The sequence below is a fragment of the Mustela putorius genome, unplaced genomic scaffold, assembly GCF_011764305.1.
Source record: "Mustela putorius furo isolate JIRA1106 unplaced genomic scaffold, ASM1176430v1.1 tig00000129_pilon_pilon_pilon, whole genome shotgun sequence".
NCBI classification, from domain to species: domain Eukaryota; kingdom Metazoa; phylum Chordata; class Mammalia; order Carnivora; family Mustelidae; genus Mustela; species Mustela putorius.
The window spans coordinates 17,702,240-17,716,553 of record NW_025421290.1 but is presented as its reverse complement, the minus strand read 5'-3'; the positions used below and the strand labels follow the sequence as shown (position 1 = coordinate 17,716,553).

The 14,314-nt window shown below is 41.3% G+C and overlaps 1 long non-coding RNA gene across 1 annotated transcript in view; it reads left to right on the top strand.

The window, feature by feature from the left end:
- Positions 1 to 13: 13 nt before the first annotated feature.
- The window catches only part of LOC106005688, a 28,458-nt gene continuing 14,157 nt past the window's right edge, over positions 14 to 14,314 (top strand). The window contains exon 1 of the long non-coding RNA XR_001179234.2: positions 14 to 147. This is a non-coding gene — a long non-coding RNA (uncharacterized LOC106005688). The remainder of the gene's footprint in view (positions 148 to 14,314) is intronic.

Here is a 14,314-nt window from a genome sequence, read left to right as displayed (position 1 = left end):
CGCCCCGTCGAGCGGCGCCGACGTCGGAAGGGAGCGGAAAAGACCCGGGGGAGCTTGGTGGTGACTCGCTGGCAGAAGTGATTGGCTGGTGGACGACTCGCGTCAGATCGCGCCTCCGTGCGGGGCGGGGAACCCGCCGAGGGGGAGGTCGGAGCTCGCGCGTCCAGCGCTGCGGAGGGGCGGTGTCGCGGGAGAACTGTGGGCGCGGGCGCGGGCGCGGGGCGGGTCTCCCGGGCTCCCCGGGACGCCGGCGGCCTACGCGGTCGGGTCGGAGCGGCCTGGGCTCACCCAGGAGCGTTCTGGCGGGGCTTCCGCGCGGGCGTGCTCTGGGTGGCGCCCACAGCCGCGAGTTGGAGGGCTCAGGTGGCGCCAGTAACCGTTTTTAAAAGTCTCCGGTGACTAATGCTTGGCCAGGGTCGGAGCCAGCGCGCTGTTTTAGGCCCCTCTGAGCTGGAGCGTCGTGTGGTTCCCAAGTGCCCGGTGACCTCGGGGTGGGTCCATGCTGGGAGGGACTTCAGCTCTGCAAGCCTAGATTTTGTCAGCTCCCCGCGCAGATCTAGGGTTGGAGAGGACGGGGGCCTTAAGTAAACTTAGACGCTAAGTGAGCAGCAAGGAGGGACACTCGCTCCTGCAGGCGTCCACTCTGCATAGTGAGATAGGGCAAGGGCGACGCTTGTGAGGACGGACACTGCAGGCTTCGGAATATGATGCTTTTTCTCTCCTGGAGGAACCTGCCTTGTTTCTTACTGCGTTCACCTCAGTTATCCCATTACCTTTCTGAAGATTGGCTGTTCAGGTCACTTTGGACTCGACCAAATGTCGATGTTTCTTTCATAAACCCTTTTTAAGATGATCTAATCGATAGCAGAGCTTACTTATTGAACTAGATTCTTTATTTGGGGGTTTTATTAACGGCTATTGGGATGTGGCTTTCATAGTATAAAGTTCACCTGTTTTAAGTGTACAGTGAATGATTATTAGCATATTTACATAGTTGTACAACCATCACTATAATGGAATTAAGGAAATCTGGCGATTTTCCTGGTAATTGCTCTTATTATTCTCAAGTTTGCACAAGTGGGCATTTAGGTACAGTGTAGCATAAGAGACTCTGAAGATGTACACTCAAGTTCTTACACATGAGTAGATGAAATTAGAATTGAAGCATATCTTTTCTTAGATGTTGCAGTGATGAAACTTGTGTATTGCAATCCAAAGAGTTACTGTATCAACGGTCTCATTTTTTGAAGAGTGTGGCATAAACCCCATTTTACAGATGAGGAAATTGATTTTAAAGGATAAATTGCCTAAAGCATCATAGCGGTGCCTAGACTAAACCCCTGTCCTAGGTGCTTTATCTCCAAATTTATTGCCTTTGCTACTCCAGCCTGATTTTCAATTAAATGTATGTATGACCTGTACAACTCATTCATTTATAGAGCAAATAATTATTGAGTGATCAGTATGCCAGCAACAACATAAAACCACTCTACATGCTAGAGATATTGTAGTGAACCAGCTAAATTCCTACCCTCAGTTAATATTCTGGTCGAGTACACAACGATCAATTAAAGAAACACTAATATTAGATATTGAGACATGGCATATTTTAAAAAGAGGCAAACTAAGAGTACAGGGAATGGAAAATTTCATCAAAATTGATATAGTTTTAGAAGAAAGATATTAGCATATAGATATGAAAGATAACTGCTACAGCCTGAAATTTGTCCCCTGCCCACACTCAAATATTGAAGCTTTGTAATGGTATTTGGAAGTGGAACTGTTGGGAGGTGATTAGGTTTAGATGAGGTCTCAAGGGTGGGACCCCTGTGATGGGATTGGTGTTCTTAGATGAAGAAGACAGACCTGAGCTCTCTTCTCTCTGCCACTTGAGGGCATTGCAACCCGTGAAACAGGTGCTCACCAGCAACTGAATCAACTGGCACCTTGAAGATGGACTTCCCAGCCTCCAGAACTGGGAAAAATAAATGTTTGGTGTTTAAGCTACAGTTAATCTAAGTTAGTCTTGAAGCAGACTCCCCACTGAGTGGGGAGCCTACATGGGCCTCTCCCACAGCCCATGAGATCATGACTTGAGCTGAAACCAAGAGTTGGATGCTCAACCTACTGAGCCACCCAGGCGCCCCGACCACAAGTTGTTTCCTACTGTTTCCTTCAAAGGGTGGTGGCAAATTTCCCTGCTCTTGAGTGTGCGCTGGACTTAGTGACTTGCTTTTATTAAGTAGAACATGGTAGAAGTGGAGGGATGTCGATAGATCATGAAGGCATCATGACTTCTTGCTCTCTCTCTTGGATCATTCATTTGGGTAAACCAGCTGCCCTTTCATGACACAGCGAGCAGTGCTTTGGAAAGTCCTGTCTGGCAAGGAACAGAGGCCTGTTTCTGACAGCCAGTGAGGAACTTGGGCCTTCTGCAGTTTTGTTAGCCCCAGGTAAGCCTTCAGATGATTACATCTCCAGGTGACAGCTTGGCAGCCGTATCACAGGAGATACTAACAGGATCACTCAGTAAAGTGCTCTCAAAATCCTGTCCAGTAATACATGTTTGTTGTTTTAAGTCATTACGTTTTGGGGGTAATATCATAAGTGGCAACAAATAACCAATTCTTTGTAAATGTTATAGTCTCTTGTTTTCTCCTGCTAATAACTATTAGCTTCATTCCTGAGAAAATCAGTTAATTTTCTTTGCCTTAGTTTTATCATTTATAAAATAGTTGGACAGGCCTTCTCAACTTTGTTTCCACATTAGAATTATCTGGGCAGCTTCTAAAATATATATGCTAGTCGCACCCTTAGATCAGTTAAGAGAAATCAGAACTCAGGGAGGGCCCAGCCCCTGAGTTCTTTTAAAAGAACTTTTTTAGGGGCGCCCTGGGTTGCTCAGTGGGTTAAAGCCTCTGCCTTCTGCTCAGGACATGATTGGCAGGGAGCCTGCTTCTCCTCTTTCTGCCTGCCTCTCTGCCTCCTTGTGATCTCTATCTGATAAATAAATAAAATCTTAAAAAAAATTAAAAATGGAAAAGTGGACACAGGGTCACCTACTGATAAAAAGGAAAAAAAAAGAACTTTTTAAAAGTTTTTTAAAAGTTCTCGTTGAGATTCTAATATGCAGGCTGGTGTGAAGACTTCTAGATGATCTTTGAGCTTTCTCCTATTGTTTCTGTTATGACTAATGTAATTGGGACTTACTTTCATTGCTATAAAAGCATTTCCCTGGGATTTTTGAGGTATGTAATCTGCCTTGGGAATAGACAATGGGATTATTTTTTTTTAAGATTTTATTTATTTATTTGACAGATAGAGATCACAAGTAGGCAGAGAGGCAGGCAGAGAGAGAGGAGGAATCAGGCTCCCCGCTGAGCAGAGATTTCCCCTTGCAGGGCTCGATCCCAGGACCCTGAGATTCATGACCTGAGCCAAAAGAGGTAAGTATTTCTATAGAACTCATTGAAGAATTCTCAGAACTTAATAGCATGGAAACAAACCACCTAATTAAAAAGTGAACGAAAGCTTTGAATTGACATTTCACCCAAGAAGTTACACAAACAGCAAATAAGCACATGAAAAGATGCTCAACCTCATTAGCCATTAGGGAAATGCAAATAAAAACCACAATGAGATTCATTACACACTTATTGGAGTGGCTAAAATTAAAAAGACAATAGAGACAGAAAATTATTTTTCTGCTACATTAAAGTCTTAAGTAGGCTTGTCAAGGACCGGTTACAGCTCTCTATGGTGATAGAGAATTTGGCTGGTTCCCTATTAGGACTTCATCATCCAAGACAGATCGGAGGCAGCAGAATTAAGTAAAGGACAAAGAAGAGACAAAGGGACTATCCTAGTCCTCTCTCTTAAGGAAGAATCCTGGAAGCTGGCAAATAACACCCTCACCTATAATCTATTTGCCAGAAAGTAGTGACTATTTAACTATGCGATCATTTTTTTTTTTTTCTCAATGTTTCATCATTCCACCAGTGTTGGAAGAGGGAGAGAAGAAGGACTGGAAGCAGGTCCTATGGAGTGGACTGTGGAGGACACTCCATACAAAGTATTCTTCTTAGACCGTGTCAGGTTTCCAGGTCCTTCAGCTGTCCTCTCCTTGGAGTGAGGGCTAGATTGACTGAGATTTTTAGGCTCAGGACTTCCTGCTTGTTCTGTAAGCTAGTAAAAAAATTTTTTGTTAAAATCTGCTCTTGTGATTATGGGTTTTTCTATATTTAAGTTCTGTCAACATTTACTTTTTAATTGTGAAACAGTTGGCACACAAATTTAAGATTTTTATTTTTCTATTGAATTGCCCCCCCCCTTTTTTTTTTTAAAGATTTTATTTATTTATTTGACAGGTAAAGATCACAAGTAGGCAGAGAGGCAGGCAGAGAGAGAGAGAGGGAAGCAGGTTTCCTGCTAAGCAGAGAGCCTGATGTGGGGCTCGATTCCAGGACACTGGGATCATGAACTGAGCCGAAGGCAGAGGCTTTAACCCACTGAGCCACATAGGCGCCCCTCAGGTAATACTTCTTATCTCATGGTCTACTTTGTCTAATATTAACACAGCTAAGCCACATTTCTTTCAGTTGGTGTTTGCATGGCAATTCCAACTTTTTCAACTATTCTGTATTATTATATTTAAAGCACATCTGTTATAAACAGCATATAATTGAGCTTTGTGTTTTTAAATTCAGTCTTATAAATTGGAATGTTTAGGCTTTAATGATAAAGTTGGATTTAAGTCTACCATATTGCTGTTTATTGTCCACATCTGTTCTTTGTTCCTATGATGGTTAATTTTATGGGCCAAGTTGGTTGAGCCACAATGCCCAGATATTTGGTTGGATATTATTTGAGATGTTTCTGTGAGGGTGTTTTTGGATGAAATTAACATTTAAAATGGTGGACTTTGAGTAAAGCAGATTGCTTTCCATAATGTGGGTGGGCCTTGTTTACTCAGGTGAAGGCCGTTCAGAACAAAAACTGACCTCCCCTGTCTGAAAGGGAATTCTGCTGACAGATCGCCTTGAGAATTGAATGGTAGCATTGGCTTTTCCCTGGGTCCCCAGCCTGCTGGTCTACCCCACAGATTTTTTAGAATTGCAAGGCTCTATAATTGCATAGAACCAATTTCTTAAAATCTTCTCCTACATATATACACACATCCTATTCATTCTGTTTCTCTGAAGAACCCTAATGTAGTTTCTTAATTTTCCCTTTATCACTTACTTTGAATTGAGTATTTTTATTTTGTTATTGTATTTTCTTTTTGCATTATATTATTAAAATATACTTCTGTTATGTTTAGTGATTACCCTAGACCTAGAGACGTACTTGACTTACAACAACTTACTTTAAGTTAATACTTTTATAATTTCTACTCCTTTTAAGAAGTTTATTTTTTCATTTTAAACTACCCCACACCCACTGTACTATTATTATCATATAATTTTACAGATTTAATAAATCACACAAGACATTTTTATTATTGTTGTTCTTAAGTGTGAGTGCTTATATTTCTCTTTCTTTACACATTTTTATTTACTGGTGGTCTTTATTCCTACCTAGCATTGTGTGTTCCCAAATGGGCTAATTTTCCATCAACCTGAAGAATTTCATTTAGTATTTCTTACAGCATAGTTCTTACAGCAGTGGATCCCTTCAGTTTTTGTTTTTCGTGAAAACTTCCTTATTTAATCTTAATTTTTTTAAAAATTTTATTTATTTATTTGACAGAGAGATTACAAGTAGGCAGAGAGGCAGGCAGAGAGAGAGAGGAGGAAGCAGGCTCCCTGCTGAGCAGAGAGCCCGATGCGGGACTCGATCCCAGGACCCTGCGATCATGACCTGAGCTGAAGGCAGCGGCTTAACCCACTGAGCCACCCAGGCGCCCAATCTTAATTTTTTGAATGGTGTTTTCTTTTTTTAAATTTTTTATTTTTTATTAACATATCACAGCACTCACCATAGCACATACCTTCTCCAGTGTTTTTTGTTTTTGTTTTTGTTTTTTTAAGGATTTATTTATTTATTTGAGAGAGAGTAGAAGGTAGGGGCAGGGGGAGAGAAGAAAGTCTTAAGCAGACTTCGTGCTGAGCACAGAGCCCAACATGGGGCTCAATCTCAGGAGATCAGGACCTGAGTCAAAACCAAGATTTGGACACTTAACCAACTGTACTACCCAGGGGCCCTGAATGGTATTTTCACTGGTGTAGAACCCTAGGATAACAGGCTTTTTCATAGTACATTAAAAATGTTAGTCTGTTATTTTCTGACTACTTTAGTTTGTGTTAAAAGTTAGTCCTCAGGGGGTGCCTGGGCAGAGCAGTTGGTTAAGCATCTGACTCTTGGTGTCAGCTCAGGTTGTGATCTCAGGATCCTGGCACCAAGCCCCACATCAAGCCCTGAGTCCAGCCCCATGTCCAGCCCCCAGTCAGGCTCCACAATCGGAGTGGAGTCTGCTTGAGGTTCTCTTCTCCCTTTGCCCCTTCTCCCATGCTCTCGCTGTCTCTCTAAAATAAATAAAATCTTAAAAAAAAAAAAAAAAGTCAGTCCTCAGTCTTGTTGTTGCATCTTTTTTTTTTTTAAACTAAGATTTTTATTTATTTATTTTGAGAGAGAGAGAGAGAGTATGTGAGCCGGGGTAGGGGTAGAAGCAAAAGGAGAAAGAATCTCAAGCAGACTCCACGCTAAGCATGGAGCCTGATGCAGCGCTTGAATCCACAATCATGAGACCATGACCTGAGCTGAAATCAGCTGTTGGTGGCTTACCTGACTGAGCCAGGCAGGTGCCCCTTACTGTTGCATCTGTGAAGGTAATGTGTCTTTTTCTACCCTGTGGTTGCTTGTAAGTTTTTCTCTGTCTTTTAACTGTAAACAACTTGACTATAATGTGCCTTGGTATGGTTTTATTTATCCTTATACTGCTTAAGATTTGCAGAGTTGATCGAATCTCTGGGTTGATGTCTGTCATCAGGTTCGGCAATTTTTTTAGTCATTATTTCTTCAATCCTGTTCTTCCTCTTTCTTTTATTCTGACACTCCAGTTCTAGATACATTAGATCTTTTGAGTGTGTGCCAAATGTCTCAAAAGCCATTTTTTAAAAATTAACTTTTTAACTTTAAACATGGAAACAGAACACACACAAACAGAAAACATGGAAATAGGACTGAAACTGTAAACAGGCTTCAGAGTAAGGAGATGTTACCATTCCCTGCCATTCCCTTTGGTATTCAAAGCAGCATGGAAACAGAATTCGCTGTGTATCTAAGCTATTTATATATATAATGACAAAGCAAGTTTTACATATGTCATTTTTAAAATCACAATGTAGTTTTTTCAATTCCTTTCTCCTTCCTCCAATCCAATTAATGAATCCCCTTTAGGAATTGTTGTGATAGATGCACTTTAGTCCATGGGCAATGTCCTGACCATCACATTATCCTAGTATTTAAGCAAACACTTCTACCCAAATGTTCTGTTGAAAGCCTGGTTTCTGAAATGACTTTCCTCATGGGAATATTTGTATGACCGAACAACCATTTTCATTAGAAATCCATTGTCTGTCTCTCCCCTTCTCTTTATATATGATTTTTTTTATTATTTTAAGTGGTATTTGAAAGTTATTTGAATTCTTTTAGCCTATTGATACAGGGTACCTCTGAAAGGGGAAAGGCAAGATTGAAAAGAAACCATTCTAGATCTGTTGGCAGATGTGAACAGATTCACCCCTTATATGAATACAAAAAGAGAAGACAATACCACTGCAGCCTGTAGAAGCTGAAAAGGACAAGGGAATAAATTTTCCCCTAGAACCTTGGGAAGGATTTCTGTTGACACCTTGATTATAGTTTGGTAGACTTGTATAGGACTTCTAACCTACATAACTGTAAGATAATAAGTTTATATTGTTTTAAGCCACTGAGTTTGTGGTAATTTGTTACAGCAGTGACAGGAAACTAGTACCCCAGCCTTCCTCCATTTATCCCTGCAACCACACATATTTTTAGATTACAAGGACATGTAGTTGCATATAATGTCCCACTGGAAATGTTGACTCAAAACATCCTGCGTGATGATGCCTGGTTGTTTGATTTACCTTTTTGATAAACAATAGCAGGTCTATATTTTCTTTTCTTCTTGTTTCTTTCTTTCTTTCTTTTTTTTTTTTTTTTTTTTTTTTTTATGATAGAAGAGGGCACTTGGCCAGCTCAGTAAAGCATGTGACTTTTGATCTCTGGGTTGTGAGTTCAAGCCCCACACTAGGCATACAGCTTACTTAATTATAAAGTAAAAAATACAAAAGAAATTACCATGAACATTTCCTGATGAAGCTAAGACAAGGTTTTTGTGTGTGTGTGTGTGTGTTTTTAAAGATTTTATTTATTTATTTGACAAAGAGACACAGTGAGAGAGGGAATACAATCAGGGGGAGTGGGAGAGGGAGAAGCAGACTTCCCACTAAATAGGGAGCCTGACGTGGGGCTCAATCCCAAGACCCCGGGATCATGACCTGGGCCGAAGGCAGACGCTTAATGACTAAGCCACCCTGGTGCCCCAGGTAAGAACAAGTTTTGATTGATTTTTAAAGAAATAGGATTTTTATTCCCTTGTGTTACTCTGAGAGATGATTGGTAAATGTTGAGTGGTTTGTTGGTCCTTTTCTTAATGGAGGATTAAAATGAAAAGTTAGGCATAGTCGACTGGAATCCTATCTACCTTTACGATATATGGAGAGAATATGCAAGCAGGGCCTGAAGGTCTGTGCGATACTGAAGAGAAGGTATAGGGGAATAGGGCTGTGAGAGCTGAGAGCTGAGGCAGTGGCTAGAGAAGGAACTACTGGAGTTTTATATTTCCGGTGTGGAGCAATGCCTGCTGATGACCAAAGCCCAGGTAGTTTCTGGATCTGCGTGTGAGAGGCTGAAGTGGGATAGAGACACTTATCGCTGGGAAACTGGTCCTCAAGAATAAATAAATTTCCCTGATTTGTAGCATTTGTTGATTTTTGTTGTATAAATCCTGAGCAGGGCTGATGTCGTTACCAACATGTTACTGAATGAGGAACTAGAAAGAGATAGGAGCAATCAGCTTACAGAAGCTGGAATGAACTGACTTCAATAACTCATCACCGAATATAAGTGAAGGTCCCTGCAATTAAATAGGCATACAATCACAAAGCTGTATTGTTGGATGGCCATCTACTGTGGCTGTTGAAATCTCGGATTATGGCATGAATTTGGTATGGAAGAGGAATGAGAACGAGGTTCCTAAATCTTCATTGAATGAATAAGAGTCAGAGATTGGTCAGTTGGTAAGAATTCGTAAGAAGACTAGGTTGTACAGAAGCCTGGGGTCGGTCAGAGTGGCAGGGAGGGATATTGTCAAGAACGTAGTAGAAACGTTATTCAGATACCTTCAATTAACTCTAGTAGCTGGTCTGTGTGATCTGTATGCCAAGCTCTGCATGATCTAATTTATGTGTTAGAAACGAGTAATTCAGGAATCAAAAGTAGTTCGTAGTAATTCCAATCTAGCAACAAAGAATCCAATATACATGATTCAAAATAACACCTTCCATTTTTTCCTCACTGTATCTCTCACATTATAAAATAATATATCCCTCCCGTTAAAAGAAAATTTTCCGTAATTTACTGATCTAGTAGGCTTTTATTCACTAATTCATGAATTGGGGAACATCCACTCTAGCAGAAAAGTTCACCAAGGAGCTATGCAAAAAAGACCAACTTTTGGTCTTTTGTAGGGAAAAAAAAAAAAAAGACTTATAGGCACAAGGAAGCAGGCACAGAGAAATCATACTAGGTAAAAGCAGATTGGTTATTGCAAGGTTACTTTCCTTATATGGAGCAAAGGGATGGTTCAGAGCCAGATCAGGTAACACGTGTTGACAAGGGAACTGTGGATTAGTTGCCTAGGCCTCCCTTTTCTGGGAGAACCTAGCACAGACATTTAGTTAAGCAGTGCCTGGGTGGCTCAGTTGGGGAAGCATCTGACTCCTGATCTCAGTATCAACATGTGGGGCTCAGTGGAGGGCTCCATGAAGGGCTTGAACTCAGGACCTTGAGACTAAGACCTGAGTTGAGATCAAGAGTCAGACACCTAACTGACCCAACCACCCAGGCGCCCTATCACAAACTCTTTTGTTGACAAGATCTAAATAATAAAATACCTAAGTAATAAAAGACTGTTACTTTTGAGAAGAAACTTTTACTATATTATCTAAGAGTTGACAAAGGAGTAAAGAACAGATTCAAAATGAAGGGAAAATCTGGGCAGGCATTCCAGGGGAAAGCCATTTTTAAGTTCCTTTGCACTGAGGGCATTTGCTTAGCCTAGACAAAGAGATCTTTGATTGCCCTATGGGACAAAGGTGACAGAAAAGAGGGCCCAGACCCTTTAAAAGATGAAGTTTTTGTCAAAAGGTCCTCCCCAAACTCAGCTTGGTTGACCCATTAGTAGAACAGTGCTTACCTAGGGCTGCAATGGCAGCCCGGGTTATAATGAAGTCCCAGGCAGTCCAGTGGGTCTGTCAAGGGTGGGAGACAGTGGAAGCAAAAGAGGAGTGAGAGGACACCTGGGAGGCCCAGTGGGTTAAAGCCTCTGCCTTCGGCTCAGGTCATGATCCCAGGGTCCAGGGATTGAGCCCTGCATCGGGCTCAAGCAGGGAGCCTGCTTTCTCCTCTCTCTCTGCCTACCTCTCTGCCTACTTGTGATCTCTGTCTGTCAAATAAATAAATAAAATCTTAAAAAAAAAAATAAAAGGGAGTGAGAGAAAAGTAGACTTTTTGACAGGTTTGCCTTGAGTAGGGTGGGTTTGGGAAGCTTTTTTTCCTGGCTGGGTAGCCAGAAGAGTGGGCTTTTTCTTGGGAGACTTTTGGTATGTGCCCACTGATATTTTTGGATTGGGGACCTTCCCTGTGCTCAGGCCTGTATATGCTGCAGGCAAACAAAATTCCAGGGAACTCGATGCCCAAGGTCACTAGCCAGTTTGTCTTTTCTTCAGCTTTTGGTCTTCTGTCAATTGCTTTATGGATTTTTTCCAGGTTTATTTGTTTGTTTTGTGATTAGCAGGAGGAATAGGGTGGCATGTGCTTATTTCATCTTGTCAGGACTAGAAACAATTCAATAAATTTTATATTGACTCCATATTATATATTGCAATTTTGTCATTGTCCCAGTAATGTTTTTTATAGCGTTATTTTATTTCTCATATGAGATCCTGTCCAGCATGATGAATTGCATTTAGTTCCATGTCTAATTTCTTTTTTTTTTTTTTAAGAATTTATTTTAGGGGCGCCTGAGTGGCTCAGTGGGTTAACGCCTCTGCTTTCAGCTCAGGTCATGATCCCAGGGTCCTGGGATCGAGCCCCACATCGGACTCTCTGCTCAGCAGGGAGCCTGCTTCCCCCTCTCTCTCTGCCTGCCTCTCTGCCTCCTTGTGATCTCTCTGTCTGTGTGAAATAAATATATACAGTTAAAAAAAAAGAATTTATTTTATTTATTTGACAGAGAGAGATCACAAGCAGATGGAGAGGCAGGCAGAGAGAGAAGCAGGCTCCCTGCTGAGCAGAGAGCCCGATGCGGGGCTCAATCCCAGGACCCTGAGATCATGACCTGAGCCGAAGGCAGCAGCTTAACCCACTGAGCCACCCAGGTGCCCCCTCCATGTCTAATTTCCATCTATAATAATTTCTCAGCCTTTCATTTGTCTTTAAAGATACTAAACCTTTGGAGTTCCTGGATGGCTCAGTTGGTTAAGCATCTAACTTCTGGTCAGGTCAAGATCTCAGGGTTCTGAGATCAAACCCCATGTCAGGCTCCCTGCTCTGCTTCTCCCTCTCCTTCTGCTCCTCTCCCCGCTTGTGCTCTCTCTTTCTCTCTCTCTTAAATAAACCAAATCTTTAAAAATATATAAAGATACTAAGCCTTCTGAAAAATAAAGGCCAGTCTTTTTTTAGAATGTCTCTCATTGGGTTTGTCTGATATTGTTTCCTCATGATTAGATCCAGGTTATGCATTTTTTTTTTTTTTTAGATTTTATTTATTTATTTGACAGAGAGAGACAGTGAGAGAGGAAATAGAAGCAGGGGAAATGGGAGAGGGAGAAGCAGGCTTCCAGCAGAGCAGAGAGCCTGATGTGGGGCTCGATCCCAGGACCCTGGGATGATGACCTGACTGGGAGGCAGATGCTTAACCAACTGAGCCACCCAGGTGCCCTAGGTTATGAGTTTTTTGAGTGGAATACAACACATTACAATACAAACACGATGGTGTTTTGTCCTTCTCAGGTTATATCCAGAGGCACCTGATATCTGTTTGCCTGACTGATTGATTGTAGACTCCACACACAACATGGGGCTTGAACTTAAACCTCTTCCAACTGAGCAACTGAACCAGCCAGGCGCCTCTGTTTGCCCCTTATTTTGGTCACTTGCTTAAGGTATTGTATTCCTCTGGTGTATAGGCATTGTTTTTCCTTTCACAGTTAATGAGTATATTGTTGGGGTGCCTGGCTGGCTTAGTCAGAAGAGCATGTGACTCTTGGGGTCATGAGTTTGAGCTCCATGTTGGGGATAGAGATTACTATAAATAAAGAAATAAATAAAAGCATTTTAAAAAGTATACTATGAAGAGAAATTTTGATGCTGAGTAAGTATTTTGTTTCTTATCAAACTTGGCCTATACCCCGTGCATCCATAGATGATTCCTGAATCAAATTTTATTATGGTGGTTGTAAAATGAGGATTTCCTAATTCCGTCGTTACCTCTAATACTGGCTATCTACCACAAGAAAGAAAGAATATCCCCTTTTTGAAATCAACTTTAGAAATTATCTCTTGACTTCCAGCCATGGCAGAAGATCTAGGTGACCCACCCTAGTCCTCCATATCCTTTTCCCCATCTTTCCAATAAGGTTATATTATTCTTAGTTCCTCCATTAGTTATTGTTGTGACTTAATATACTGACAGTTTTAATTCTTCTCTCAACTATTTCTGATATCTCTTGATCGTTGGATTAGTGAAATGAGCGTCTTGTTGTTCTTGACTTGTCCTTTAGTTCCCTTTCCGTATCCTACTTCCTGACGTTTGTCATGCACACTTCTTTCACGTTACTGAGGCTGTTATTTACATGATGTCTTATAACCTATGTTAACTTACTGTGAGCTTATCCAGTTTCCCATCAACTTCCCACTTCATGGCTTCCTCATTCATTGATGATCCTTACCCGAATTAATTATTTCATGAGAAGAGGGAAAACAATGATACTTAAAATTATAGTATTTGTTGGGGTGCTTGGGTGGCTCAGTCAGTTAAGCGTCCACCTTCAGCTCAGGTCATGATCTCGGGGTCCTGGGATTGAGCTCCCTGCTCAAGAGGGTGTGTGCTTCTCTCTCACTCATTCTCTCTCTCTCAAATAAATAAATCAAATCTTTTTAAAAAAATGTTTAAAATTATGGTATTTGTTCTGCACTTACTAGCTGCCAGACTCTACTCTTCTGACCATTCTAATTGTTATAAAGCACAGCTTCAGTGTTTTCACTCATGCTTCTAATGGCTCCCCATTGCCTCACAGATTAAGTTCCAATGCCTCAGTGGTATATCCAGGCCTTTCTGATTATGTTTTCCACCCTTATTTATCTCTCTTATTCCTCTAGATAATCTATGATTCTGGAAAGAGTTCTTGTGTTCTTCAAAAGTTCCCCCTCACCCTTACTTCTCCATCTTTGTTCTTGCCTTTCCTTCTATCTAGATTTTTCTCAGTCCTGTGAAAATCTTTTCCAAGGTGCTTACAGTGGCCTCAGGGTGGCCTACAGGGTCTTACATACTAGGGTTCCATTTCCTGGGACCTCTATCTCCAATTGCTTTTTCTCTGTCTCTCATTCTAGTCATACAGTTTCTCAAAGACACCATTCAATCTTCCACATCAGGCCTTTGCATTTGCTGTTCCCCCTTCCTATGGCACTCCAGATACCTGCGTGGCTCACTGTCATCAGCTCTTTCAAGGATTTGCTCAAATCTCACATTCTTGCTGAGACCTTTCCTGACCACTCTCTTTGAAATTGTAGCAGCTCCCTCACTCTCCCTGTATTCATTCTCCCCCTTCTCTGTTTTATTTTTCTCCATAGTACTTACCTCTGTCAAATGTATAGTATGTGATGTATTGATTTCATTTATTTTCTGTCCCATCCTTACCCTCTGCTAAATAGAGATTCTATAAAGACAGAGATTTGATCTATTTTGTTTACTGCTGAATCCTTACAGCTAGAATGTTGTTTGAAA